This window comes from Crinia signifera, chromosome 3 (assembly GCF_055691185.1).
Source record: "Crinia signifera chromosome 3, ASM5569118v1, whole genome shotgun sequence".
Lineage (NCBI taxonomy): Eukaryota > Metazoa > Chordata > Amphibia > Anura > Myobatrachidae > Crinia > Crinia signifera.
In genome coordinates this window covers 79,802,480-79,816,371 of record NC_139219.1, presented here as the reverse complement: position 1 = coordinate 79,816,371, position 13,892 = coordinate 79,802,480, and positions in this window count along the sequence as shown.

Here is a 13,892-nt window from a genome sequence, read left to right as displayed (position 1 = left end):
TTCTTACCAATGGCCCATTACTTGTGAAATACATTAAAACCAACCCTACAGTGAGTTTGTATACAGAAGGGCGCAAAATGTTAAGGACACTATAGTGCAATAAACATACCATAATTAATAGTGCAATAAACATACCATCACCTCTAAACCGCATAAAATCTAAAGGATTTTTTTAGGAGATGCAGACTATTTACACCAGGGGTCTTCAACCTTTAAGACAGCGTGGGCCACCTAAAAAAATCCAGTGAAGCCCGAGGGCCACTAAACTCTACTGCGGTATTTTGGACAGCCCCATAGAATCACAGCTCTCCTATAACGTCAGCACAGTCCTTCATAGATAGTTGGCACAGCCGCCCATACTCAGCACATAAGCCCCCCACACACACATACCCCAATAGTCATCAGCAGCCAATTAGGGTTCCAGTGCAAACAGTAAAATATGTGCCCCATCCCCATATATAATTTGATATTGAATAAATTGCACGCGCCATAGGCGCGCTCCCAAAAGGGGTGTGGCCTAATTATAAGGGGCGTGGTCTAATTATAAGCAGTGTAATCTTGCAGGAAAACAATTACCTGACACCTCTTTTGCAACCAGACATTGGTTACCGCAGGAATGGTCATTGTCCTCACACGCTTAAGTTGACTGAAGGCTGCACAGTGACATATAAACATGAAGGCCCACACAGTGAACTAGTATGCCTCACAGATCAAACCCAAACAATGAAAGGCTACTTAAATCAATATACACTGTTACACTGTTTATCCGTAATGCCCATTACACATTGTGCATCACACCATAGTGTCCATTAGACATTTTGCCACACACCGTAATACCTGTTGTACATTGTCATACACCGTAATGCCCATTACACATTATGCCACACACCATGATGCCCATTACACATTAATCCACACAAAATTATGCCCATTGCACATTATGCCCCACACTGATGCCCATTATGCAACAGACCATAATGCCAGCAGTACTCCTGCTTATACATATGATGCTCCAGCAGTGCCCCTCACCCAATGCCCCAGCAGTGCCCCCACACAATACCCCAGAAGTGCCCCTCACACACAATGCCCCAGCGGTGCCCCTCACACACAATATCCTCAGTAATGCCCCACACACAATGCCCCCAGTAATGGCTGCAGCTTTGCCAGGTCCCCTGCTCCTGCCAGCTGTACCTCCTCATCCTGCAGCTTTGCCGGGTCACCTGCTTCCACCATCCATGCCTCTTCCTGCAGTTTTGCCGGGTCCCCTCCGCCAGCTGTGCCTCCTCCTCCTGCAGTTCCGGCGCCGGGTCCCCTCCTCCCACCAGCTGCGTCTCCTCCTCCCGCTGCTTCGCCGGGTCCCAACTCCTCAGCTCCCACCAGACGCGCCGCCTCCTCCTCCCTCAGCCGCGCTGGATCCACTCCTCTGCCCTGCCTGCAGCCAATGAAAATCGGGTAGGCGGCACCCGGGGTGACTCCATTACGCTGCCTCCCTCGGCAGCGTTTTCTTTTACTTAAAAAAAAAATTCCTGTGCATGGACAGGGGGCCACTGAGATCAGCTCCGCGGGCCACTCGTGGCCCGCGGGCCATGGGTTGAAGACCCCTGATTTACACTTTAAAAACATTGTCTCCATTCGGTCTCAATATGGACTTTTAGTTGTAGTGTTTTTTATGAGTTTTTTAGTAAAACGATATTTTCAGTTTTTTAATATAAAAGTGTGTGTCTAGTCTAGTAAGATTTATATAGATGCTTGGTTAGGTTATGTATGTGTGCATGAATTAATTCCATGCATATATATATATATATATATATATACATATAAACATAAAAAAAGTTTTTAAACTCTTTGTGAAACATCATATGTATTATGTTCAACTAATTAACTGCGGTAACACCCTCATGCATTCTGATTTCTAATACATATTATATTTTTTGCATGTAAAACTCTGAGATAAGGACATCGATCTGCGGTTCACCCAAAGTGGAAGAACAACTTCCGGGAACTGCGTACACTCTGTGGGTTTCAAAGATATTGACACACAGTGATGGTGGAGAACATCCAGGAAGTGCCCGCTGAACAGAACCTCATGCGTTCCACAGACAGACACCTGAAGCACATGTCACTACCGCTTCCACTGCACAATCAGGAAGTGGACACAGCGGGACAGGATCTCGTCTCTCTGGCACAAATCTTGTTTGCGCTGTAAAAAACACGGCTCCCGGAATTTCGGATTGAAAGGACACAGTGTGTGTATATGTACATTGTCTTTTCAATCTGTATGTTTTCTTCACTTTTATCTTTTTATATTCTGATTGTTTATGTATGTAAGCCTTATATGCATTAATGAATGAATGCATATGTGATGTTTATGCACATCGATCCAGAACAATCCGGTTCTGTTTTTCTATGTACACCTAATAGGATTTGTTTAGTGGAGAAGGTATAAATACCTGTTCCAAAGCTATTCCTCCACAACTTGAAAAAGGACCATTACAGGTCCGAAATGCATTGGTGCTGTGGAGCAGTTTTCCAGTATCTTGGATCCCTCTTTCTTTGTCCCTTTTTTTCCACACTTGGGACACTCACTTTCCTCTAGACCCGGGTGAGTGGAGGTTGGAAGAGAGGAGTGGTGAAGCGATACTTGGACAACTTTTTATCTTTTATTTTTTCATTGTATTTTACTGCTGAATGGACTCTGGAATAAAACCTTGTATTATCACTTGGAAACAAGTCTGGAGTGGCGTCCAATCTTTGAGGTCTTGAGTACTCAGAAGGAAAAAGATACCTTTGTGTGAACATAGGGCACTGCCAGAAGGTGAGCATACATTCCATGGGAATGGGGACGTTTGGTGTTTATTAAAGATACCTTTATGGGCTCATAGGGACTGTTATACAGGTCAGTAAACAGAAATAGCACGTTCATGGTCGATCATATACTGGATTGCCTGACTTACCTGCTATTCTTATTTGCTTATTTTCTATATCAGCCTTTACCCTTGGAACAACATCTGACCAAGGAAGGTGGGGTTGGTATCCCAGGGGGGTACACGTTGCAGCAGCCAGGTTTGTCGCGGTTATACCTTTATAAATCTTTTTTTTTTGTATACTGTAGTTCTTTTGTATGTACTTATTATTATATAGGTTATTAAATTCTATATTAATTACTCTGAAATCATGATTATTATGTATATTGTTGTATTTTTATAAATAGGAGAGTGAATTAGATGGGAAATGAAATGGGGCTGCTTTGATGACTGGAGCATGTTAATAGTTCAGGACCCGAGAGCAAACCCTGTGACTCTGATTAAGTCAAATCGAAAACTAATTATTACAATCTCAAAATGAATATTATTTGCATATGAATTATTAAACACTGTTGTCACAGGAGATAGTGTCCTGCTGGAAAGGATTAGACCAATAAACATCAAATGATGGGTAATAACTAATAATAAATGAAGGCTCTCTATCTAAGTTAGCTTGACTTAATCACAAACATATGGATACCTAAGAAGCTTAAAATTCACAATATATATAAAACTAGCATCAAACAGAGCCTCAAGAGCATTAATAAAAAAGACCATTTTAATTTAAAAAGTACATCAACTATAGGAAATAATGTACAGTATGTATCAATGAATATCCTGATTCAGACCTGCTTGCTAGGCTGCGTAAATTCACTGCCTAGCTATTAGGTAAATGCTGCCCCACTGAACGCACACCCACGGGTATACGAATCCCCATGCACATTTGCCTGCACAGAGGAGAAATCATTGAATAAATGCCGTCCTACTAAACGCCCCCCCAACTTAATCGCCACGACATGATGTGAGCAGAGGTGTACGCTTACACATCCTCTCGCATGCATCCGCACAGAGGAGAAATCATTCGATAGTTACTCCCCATCGAATCATTTCTCCTTGTAGATAAATTAAGCTTGGATTTACTTTTATCTTTCCCATTCTTGTGCAAATTCTAGGCGGGCGCTGATATCACGTGAGGTCATCCTCCCGCTCCAAGCAGGCAGGGACACGCCTGCATTCTCAGGTGTCCACCCAGCTTTTCCATGGGCGCGTCCACTGTTTGTGTAGACACGCCCATGAAACGCTGGTCGGACCCCAGCTACCGCTCCCTGCCTGTCAATCATTTTTTGAACGCCCCGGCAAGTGTAAAACTCTCCAAAGGCGTTCGCTCCGCGATTTGCACATGCGCAGGAGAAACTATGCGCATGTGCGGACCCCCACCATCGGGGATGAAGCCAAATTCGGACCTGCGCGAACAAATTTGAATCAGCCCCAAAGTATTTTCTTTGTTTAGATCGGCTGCTGTCAATGAGAAATGCATTCTTGCCATCTTGAGAATAGTTAAGAAATCTTATTTAATTAAATGAAAGCTGTGATCGCAGGATTTGTAAAAACACCGGAGTCATGTTGTGTTATTTCATGTTCAGTGTTAAGTGGATTTGTCACAAGCGCAGTTTCAAGCGTGATTAAAAACAATCAACAATTAGGCTTCTTATTGATTTATTGTTGAATATCTGACAATATATGGGAAAATACATATAGTTGTTAAACCATAACAGAATACCCCCTTTCTCCTGGTGTACCGAAACACACAAGAGTGGTGACAATGGATTTGCTGGGAATTTTGTTCTGGGAACGGAGCAGCAATGATTATTGTCCTGTCATATCTCAATTCAATGTTCTCCATATCCAACCCCTGGTACACGTTTGTGTCCCACTCTGCTTACAATATAATATAATAAGCATGTCAGCATCCCGGTACAAAGTTTCTATACCATTTTTATGGAGACCAAACATCTAGTCTAATACTCAACTGATACACAAATATAGAGTCAATATCAATCAATAATAACATAATAACAATAACCTTACAAAATATTGTTAAGCATTGTTAGATCTGGAGTTCCAAAACAATAACATTTACACCTAAACACGTGTAATGAATTGCCCAGCGTACAATATATCTATAAATGTCCCCATTGTAAGATCTGCAACTTTATCAGTAATGAACCTTCTTCATGTTAAATTCTGTGAATTACACAGTAAGTCTATAAGCTTTATGGAAGCACATAATAAAGATCTAGGATTATTAAAGTTTGTGAGAATAAGAATGTGCCCAGAGGGCATAGCACATTTAATATTCCATACAAAAGCGACTTTGCAAAAAAACATTATATACACTGGGTATTATGTAAAACTGAGGCTTTAAAATTTTCCCATTTGATCAGTAATTTTTATGTTCTATAATATATATATATATATATATATATATATATATATATATAGAGGGGGGTTGGCGGCACTCGGAAATAAAGTGCAGACCACACGGGTATTACCAACGTTTCTGTGCCAATCTGGCACTTTTATCAAGGTGCAGGAACAACATATGGATGAAACATAAACACTTAAATACCCTACATGATCCTCCGTGCCGCCCGCAGCATCCTCCCGAGACGGCGTCTGATGATGACGTCACGCGCCGGGTGTCGCGTCGGGACGCACGGAGAGACCGCATGTGCGTCTGGTTGCCTAGGTGACGCGGCAACAATGCCGGCACCGTAGCAAACATCTGAAAGAAAAAAGAAAGAACAAAGAACATTAATAAACTACATACAAAATCACCAAAAAAACCACGATACTAACATAATGCAAGTTATACTGACAAGAAATTGCAAATATAAACGCCATGACTGCACCTGTGTTATTATATATTATGCATCTAAAACCGGGTACTTAGTTCCTTGGACCCGGACTGCCCTACTAACCACTATTGAGGGCATGAACCCTTGTGGGTTTGAATGCTAAAGTGCACAGTAGCTAATGGATAATGTATACCAACATGCAGATATTAAAATGTTTAAATATTTACTTCATATCACTAATGGTGCACAGTGCTAAATGTTGAAACCAAATTGATCAAAAGGATTTTTTATTTAATTACACTAGGCAAATTGAACATTAGAGGAAACATGACAGTCCCAGCTGGAGTAACCTCAATGATCTGTCACCCCCTCTTCTCAAGGGGGGTACATGATCAATTACTCTATACCTGAGTGAGGAAAGATTGTGTCTTGCCTCGGCAAAATGCCGGGCTACAGGTTGCTCATGATGTCCGGACTGAATGGCTGCCTAGGGTGCAACACTAGATTTGTTATATACCTCATCAGTTGCCCCTGCGGGAAACACTACGTAGGGAAGACGGACATCCCCTTCTGCAAAGTATGGAAGTCCATATTTAACAAGTGCTCGTTTTACCTCATGGTGGCAGTTATAGAGGAGGTCAAGCGAGAACTTGAGGTCATTCGGGGGAAATTGGCCACATTTGAAAGCCTGCATAAGGCGACACTGTCCAACAATCAGGCTTGTAATTGGATAGAGAAATTGGCCACGCAGATGGACAAATATAGAAAAGATCTCCAAGCCTTTAAGAAAAATAAACGGGACAAAGTAAACCAGGACTATGATAAACACCAGGTATACCCCTGGTTGACTGGGGGGGAGCCCCCTCGTAGGGCTTTTAAAAAACGGTTTGGCAAATGTTATACCAAGCCAGGCCTGAATTCAGAGTCCTCCCGCGATGATCAGTCCTCTGCAAGCGATGGAGACCGTAGTATTTCATACACTGGTCTGCCCCCTTTAGGGGCCCGCCCGAGGTCCACCCCAGATCCCGGTGTAGGAGGTACACACGGAGGGGGGGCCAGAACAAAAGATTGCGGTCAAAAGACCAGGTTCCAGCCACCAAGTCTACCCAGGCACTAATATTCAACTTGTCATCCCGAGTAATTTCAGAAACCGAGGCAACCATGCTGTCTAAGGGCCTTAATTTCGTGCCAACAACTAGGCCCGACCCTTTCAACATCAAAGTAGAGCAGTTCAAACTGCAAAGACATCTCAAGTTGAAAGAATATTTTCAAGATAAGGATCCAGCACCACCTAACAGCACGTTACCCAAATCAATTAAGAAAGCTTCAAAGTTCGACCCACAGTCGGCCAATCCGGCCATAAAGACCTTTTCCAGAATGATTGAACAAGACACGTCCAAATTGATCAAGGACTTTAAACCCACGTATTCCAATTTCTCCAAGCCTGAGTGGGCAGCCCTCAAAAGTTTAAGTGAGGACGCTTCCATCACTATAAGGGCAGCGGACAAGGGTGGGGGCATTGTTTTATCAGATTACGTGTCTGAGGTGAACCAACAATTACAGGACACCTCCACCTACTTACCCCTACCTAAAGATCCGACCAACGGCTATAAAATGGAATTAGACGGGATTTTAGAACAGGCTGTGCACAATGGTCTTATAGATATATCCATCAGGGATAGCCTCACGGTGGGGTGCCCAATCGTGCCGGTCCTGTACTCCATCCCGAAAGTCCATAAAAACCCTTTGAAACCCCCGGGGAGACCCATCATCTCTGCCCGGGGGTCTCTGTATCAGATAATTTCACGGTATTTGGATGTTTATCTACAGCCGTGTGTACAGGGTGATTCTTATTACCTTAAAGACACCAGTACCCTGCTTAAAAAACGTATTGATTTACATGATGTTCCAGCAGATTGTGTCATGTGTACCATCGACGTCACAAGCCTGTATACGTGCATACCGCATGCTGCAGGCTTGGACGCAGTCAGGGCTTTCATAACTGACAACCCACTGTACACAGGGCCAGAAATCAATTTTTTCCTTAAATTGTTAGAAATGACATTGACCCGCAATTATTTTACATTCAACGGGAAGTTTTTCTTACAGCAACGGGGGTGTGCAATGGGGTCCTCAGTGGCCCCATCGTTTGCAAACGCCTATATGTTTGTTGTAGAAAGGGCATTGTTTACTGATAACCCCATAACCAGGGGGTCGTTATTATTGTACACACGGTACATTGACGACCTCCTGGTATTCTGGTCGGGGAACATCAGTATATTACATGGCCTTATCAATGTACACAACACCACTAGCTCCCCCATCAAGTTTACTTATGTATCAGACAACTCTTCCATTCACTATCTGGACGTTAAAATCCAGATTTCTAATGGGATGATTGAGACACTTCTGTATAGTAAGCCAACAGACAGGAACAACATCTTACTTAACTCCAGCTTCCACCCAGTCCCACTTAAAAAGGGCCTCCCATTCTCCCAGATGCTCCGGGCTCAGAGGATTACAAGCAATCTGGTAGAATTGGAAAAATCCCTCTCAGACATGATTACCCAATTCAGTGAAAGGGGATATGATATGCCATCTTTGATTGACGCCAAGAATAGAGTACTGAGACTATCCAGGGAAGAGTCCCTGATCCCACGGGCCTCAGCAAAAAAAGTTGACCAAAAAGTAATTTTGTCAACACATTCCATCCAGAAAGCTCCAATATTGGCAAAATCGCTAAAAAACATTGGCCAATTGTAGCCACTGACCCCTCTCTACCGTCACTAAATAACAAGTCCTTGATGCACTCCTACACAAGAGGGAGGAGCCTCAGGGACCATTTGGTAAAAAATGATGTCACTATACCACTGGAGAAAAATGTCCCATTTTGGGGAAATCCCAAAAAGGGGTGTGTTAAGTGCACCGGCTGCACAACATGCAGCTACATGGTGCCTGGTGAATTTTTCTTCCACCCTTATTCAGGGAAGAAATTCTACATACGGCACTGCCTAGGGTGCAACACTAGATTTATTATATACCTCATCAGTTGCCCCTGCGGGAAACACTACGTAGGGAAGACGGACAGGCCCTTCAAAGAAAGGGCTGCAGCTCACCGGTCTGCTATTAAAGCAGCCATTCAGTCCGGACATCATGAGCAACCGGTAGCCCGGCATTTTGCAGAGGCAAGACACAATCTTTCCTCACTCAGGTATAGAGTAATTGATCATGTACCCCCCTTGAGAAGAGGGGGTGACAGATCATTGAGGTTACTCCAGCTCAAATGTCGCTGGATTTTTACATTGGAGACCCACAGTCCCAGAGGTCTTAATGAACATCTGGGACTGTCATGTTTCCTCTAATGTTCAATTTGCCTAGTGTAATTAAATAAAAAATCCTTTTGATCAATTTGGTTTCAACATTTAGCACTGTGCACCATTAGTGATATGAAGTAAATATTTAAACATTTTAATATCTGCATGTTGGTATACATTATCCATTAGCTACTGTGCACTTTAGCATTCAAACCCACGAGGGTTCATGCCCTCAATAGTGGTTAGTAGGGCAGTCCGGGTCCAAGGAACTAAGTACCCGGTTTTAGGTGCATAATATATAATAACACAGGTGCAGTCATGGCGTTTATATTTGCAATTTCTTGTCAGTATAACTTGCATTATGTTAGTATCGTGGGTTTTTTGGTGATTTTGTATGTAGTTTATTAATGTTCTTTGTTCTTTCTTTTTTCTTTCAGATGTTTGCTACGGTGCCGGCAATGTTGCTGCGTCACCTAGGCAACCAGACGCACATGCGGTCTCTCCGTGCGTCCCGACGCGGCACCCGGCGCGTGACGTCATCATCAGACGCCGTCTCGGGAGGACGCTGCGGGCGGCACGGAGGATCAGGTAGGGTATTTAAGTGTTTATGTTTCATCCATATGTTGTTCCTGCACCTTGATAAAAGTGCCCTGTCTTGATAAAGGGCTACCCGCCCAAAACGTTGATTTACACTATTTAGTGTCATCTCAGTTATTTATTGGTAAACTGCCGCCGCGCAGTTTTTGACAATCTCGGAGTGCCTTCACCATTTTCAGTATTATACCTTCCCTTGGGATTGAAGGTCACCTGAATCTTTGCAGATATACTGCTAGAGTGCCGGGATCATTTCCATGTGTATATATATATATATATATATATATATATATATATATATATATATATATATATATATATATATATATTTCTTCTTAAAAGCTTTATTGAATTTTTCTAATCTTATGTAATGAAATGTCAGTTTATTAATATTACATTATTAATTATATATTCAAATTTAATTATAATCATTTTCTTCTAATTAACTACATTGTGCGGCTAACATTGTGGAATGGACACATTCGATTGCTAATCTAGAAGATATCTTGTGTATGTTAGCAAGCATATAAAAGGACTACATATAAAAATAAATGAAATGCTGTTCCTCAAAGACTTTTTATAAATCATTATTCACATTCATAAATAACATTAACATAAAACGATATCACATTATTGAAACTATATTGTAGTCTGAAGCTGCCACGACAACAGTAAAATAAATGATCTCTTTGCAATTCAATTAATGGGTTAATGATGTTGATATAATTAGCATGGAAAAGTTTGGCTGTTAGTAAATAGTTACAAAATCCTAAAACAAATGGCAATCTCTTAGAACTTGTAACTAGGGTGGTCAATCCTGGGATCGGGATCGGCGGGATCCTGGGATTTGGCACTAAAAACACCAGGATTTGGCCCTAAAAACACTGGGATTTGAATCCTGTGATTGAACCTTCCAATCCTGAGATTCCGGGATTAGCCTGCGCATGCACAAATCTAATGCCGGACAGCGTCTGAGCATCTACTCAGACACTACTACTGACCCCGGCCATGCGCAGTGTGACAGGATGTCAGAGGTCATGCTACGCAGCCTGCCTGATGATCACCCCAAGGCCTTCCTCTAATCAATATCACACCGCCTCTGGCCCGGTTCCAGACAGCCGCATGCCTGTGTTGTCTCCCCTGCAGCACATCGCCTCCAGATGGTTAGTCCCATAGAGGGCAGCTGAAAAGTCAGAAACCCTGTATTATTATTACTATTATATTTGCACTAATAGGATTTAATTTTATAAAATTTTAGACATTTATTAATGTTCTTTATTCTTTATCAGTTTGTTTGGTACTTGTTTCCTAGCACGGCGCCCACGATTTTCATCTTATGCCATCGTTTTGATCGCATCACATCGCATGCGACCTGATCGCTCGCCACACTATATAAAATCAACTCCACGCCGACGTGGACAGTGGGGGTATGAAAAGGTCGGAGGGCGTGTACCGCCGGCCCTCGCAGTATCGCTGCGCGCTATCGCTGTGCTTGCCAAGCTTCAGGTTGGCGTTGATAGTGGGGGTGGTGTTAACAATGGGGGTGCATTTAACAAAGTAATTACCCATCAGGGTGCCTGTACAATTAAAAATCACATCGCATTGCATGCCATTGTAATAGCATGCGATGCAACGCAATATTAAAATTGTACAGTTCGGGTCTTAGGACCTGAAAATCTGCACCCATCGAATCCCATCGCATACCTTAATTAGTATGCTAGGAAACAAGTACCGTTTGTTTACCTTTATATCTAATAAATTAATTTAACATAATGAATTATATAATAAAAGGAAGTGTCAGACACACAACCCATAAAACTGTACTACGCATGCAATTATCTAGTGAATAGAGAAATGCTAATTACAGATGGAAACATTTGCCCATGAAATGCATCTACAGTAATAAACAATCACAATTGTATTTGTCTTTCAGGTTACTAATTGAAAGAATTTATATTCCAACAAACAAATATAAAAACTGTATATTCCAACAAATTAAGCATTTTAAGATAGAGCAAAAGACAAGGGTTCATCAGTAATTCAAAGCAATTGCCAACATATGTACTGTATAGTATTTGAGGTTGTAGTGTAAATCTAACTTTTGGTGCCATTAGTTCCAAATGTTTTTTTTCCAAAACTTGAAATGTATACTGTGATATAGCCAGGGTACGAGATACCTTTAAACACACAGCAGCCAGGAAAACAGCACACCAGTCCAGAGTTTCAGCAGAAATCTAGCAGTGGTTAGTTTTATTTGTGCAAACATAAACAAAACATAAAAAAAAAATCCTGGCCCACCTGGGCACTAACTAAACATAAGTTTCCCTCACTCAAAGTGATAGGGACTACTTCCTCTACCACAAACATAGACAAATGCACATTTACTTACAGCCAGTAAGTCACAGGGTCTCACACAGGCTTGCTGCCAGATTCCCTGGGTAGTGAGACACTGAGTTTTCAGCAGGGCCGGTGCTAGGGTGTTCCGTGCCCTCCTGCAAACTTTAAATTCACGCCCTCTCATACTTCACAAAGGGACAGAGCATTGCAACACAATAGTACCCCATTCCAAATGAAACCACACGGTAGCATAATCTTATTCACATTACACAGCACCAGTGCTGTAACTAGCCATTATTTTGCCCTTTGGCAATTGGTGACTGCCCCACCACTACAGTGAAAACTGGTAGAGTGCTCACCTAAGGCGCGCTGCAAAAATTTAGAGCGTGGCTTTATGGGGAAGGGGCGTGGCCATATAAAATGACCAATAACACTGTAGTGCCCATAACACATAATGCCACACACGGTAATGCCTATTACACATTATTCCACCCACAGTAATTCCCATTAAATACGCCCACAGTTACATACAGTTACACATACATTATTGCTGATCTATGTGGGCTGCCTGCTAAATATGTTTTGTAATTATTAATTATTTCATGCTTAGATCAGTCTAACTGGGTTCTACAGTGCAATGTTGGAGCTAGACCCCAGGAAGTCTATGGCAGTGTGACATACTCTATTCTATATCCCCAGGCAACCCCATCCATGGCTGGAGCAGTCCCTACCTGAGACACTGGCGGCCAGCTGGCAGTCACTGCAGCCCAGGGTCTCCTACCTCTTAGGTCTGACCTCCAGTACCTGCTGATCCTTCCTAAGTCTCACCCTCGACCCCCCACAGCTCCCCTTCCCCCCTGTCTGCCCAGCTTCTCCTTCCTGAGTGAGTGCAGAGTCCAAATTCCCGGAAGCGCAGCCTGTTCACTCGTCACCCCCTGCGCGCGATGCAGTGTGTGCTCAGTCCCGTGTACACCACCTCCCTGCACAGAGTGGCAGTCACTGCAGCTCGGCGCCTCCCTGCACTGCAGGAGCTGCTGAGTGGCTAGCGATGGCCCTGGTTCTCAGACAGCATAAATCAGCCTCTGAATGTGTAAGCCTAATTAGCTTGTTCTCAGGCTGCTATCCTAAAGACCTGAACTGAGCCTTGTGGATGGTGAGCAAGTTCGGGTTCCTCTCTTCAACCATCCAACCCCAGGACCCTAATCCAGCTTTTACCGAAAGCCAACAATATACAGTAATCAAGGGATATAAAAAGATGCACCAGCACTGGCTGCATAATGGATACAAAGAGTAAAACAGTTTCTTCTATAAATGATATTTAATTATACAATAAACAATATGTAAATTATTACATATGGAATTCCATAATAAAAAATGAGAATAAAAAATTATTAAAGGTTCATTTTTGACACATTACCACTGGAAACATGTACATATGGTGGACTTAGATTTGATTGACCAGGTAGCCGACATTGTCCCAATAATAGGTGATGAATTTGGGTTGCAAATTCCACAATTAGCATAAAAGGTTGGTAGGTAAACCTGGATGAACTTGCAGTTCAGCAGACACCTAGGATAAGAATAAAGTCCTATGTACTAAGCCTTAAAAAGAGATAAACTGGTGAGAAATAAAGTGCCAGCCAATCAGCTTCTAACCGTCACTTTCCAACCACAGTCTGTAACATGGCAGTTAGGAGCTGATTGGCTAGTACTTTATCATTCTCCACTTTATCACTGTTTTTCAGTTGACCGCAGACCTGCATATACTGTCTATGTATTACAGTGCTACATAGACAGATCTCACCAGTCATTCCATGTGTTTGAGAAAGGGAAGGGGGCCCTGCCTATTTTGTCAGTCCCAGGCCCCACAATTTCTGATGGCAGCCCTGACAGTAATTCAACTATCAGAATCAGTTTATTGCCAGGTGTATCAGTACAAGATGCATAATACACAGGAATTTGTTTCCGATAACTACCGCTCACTG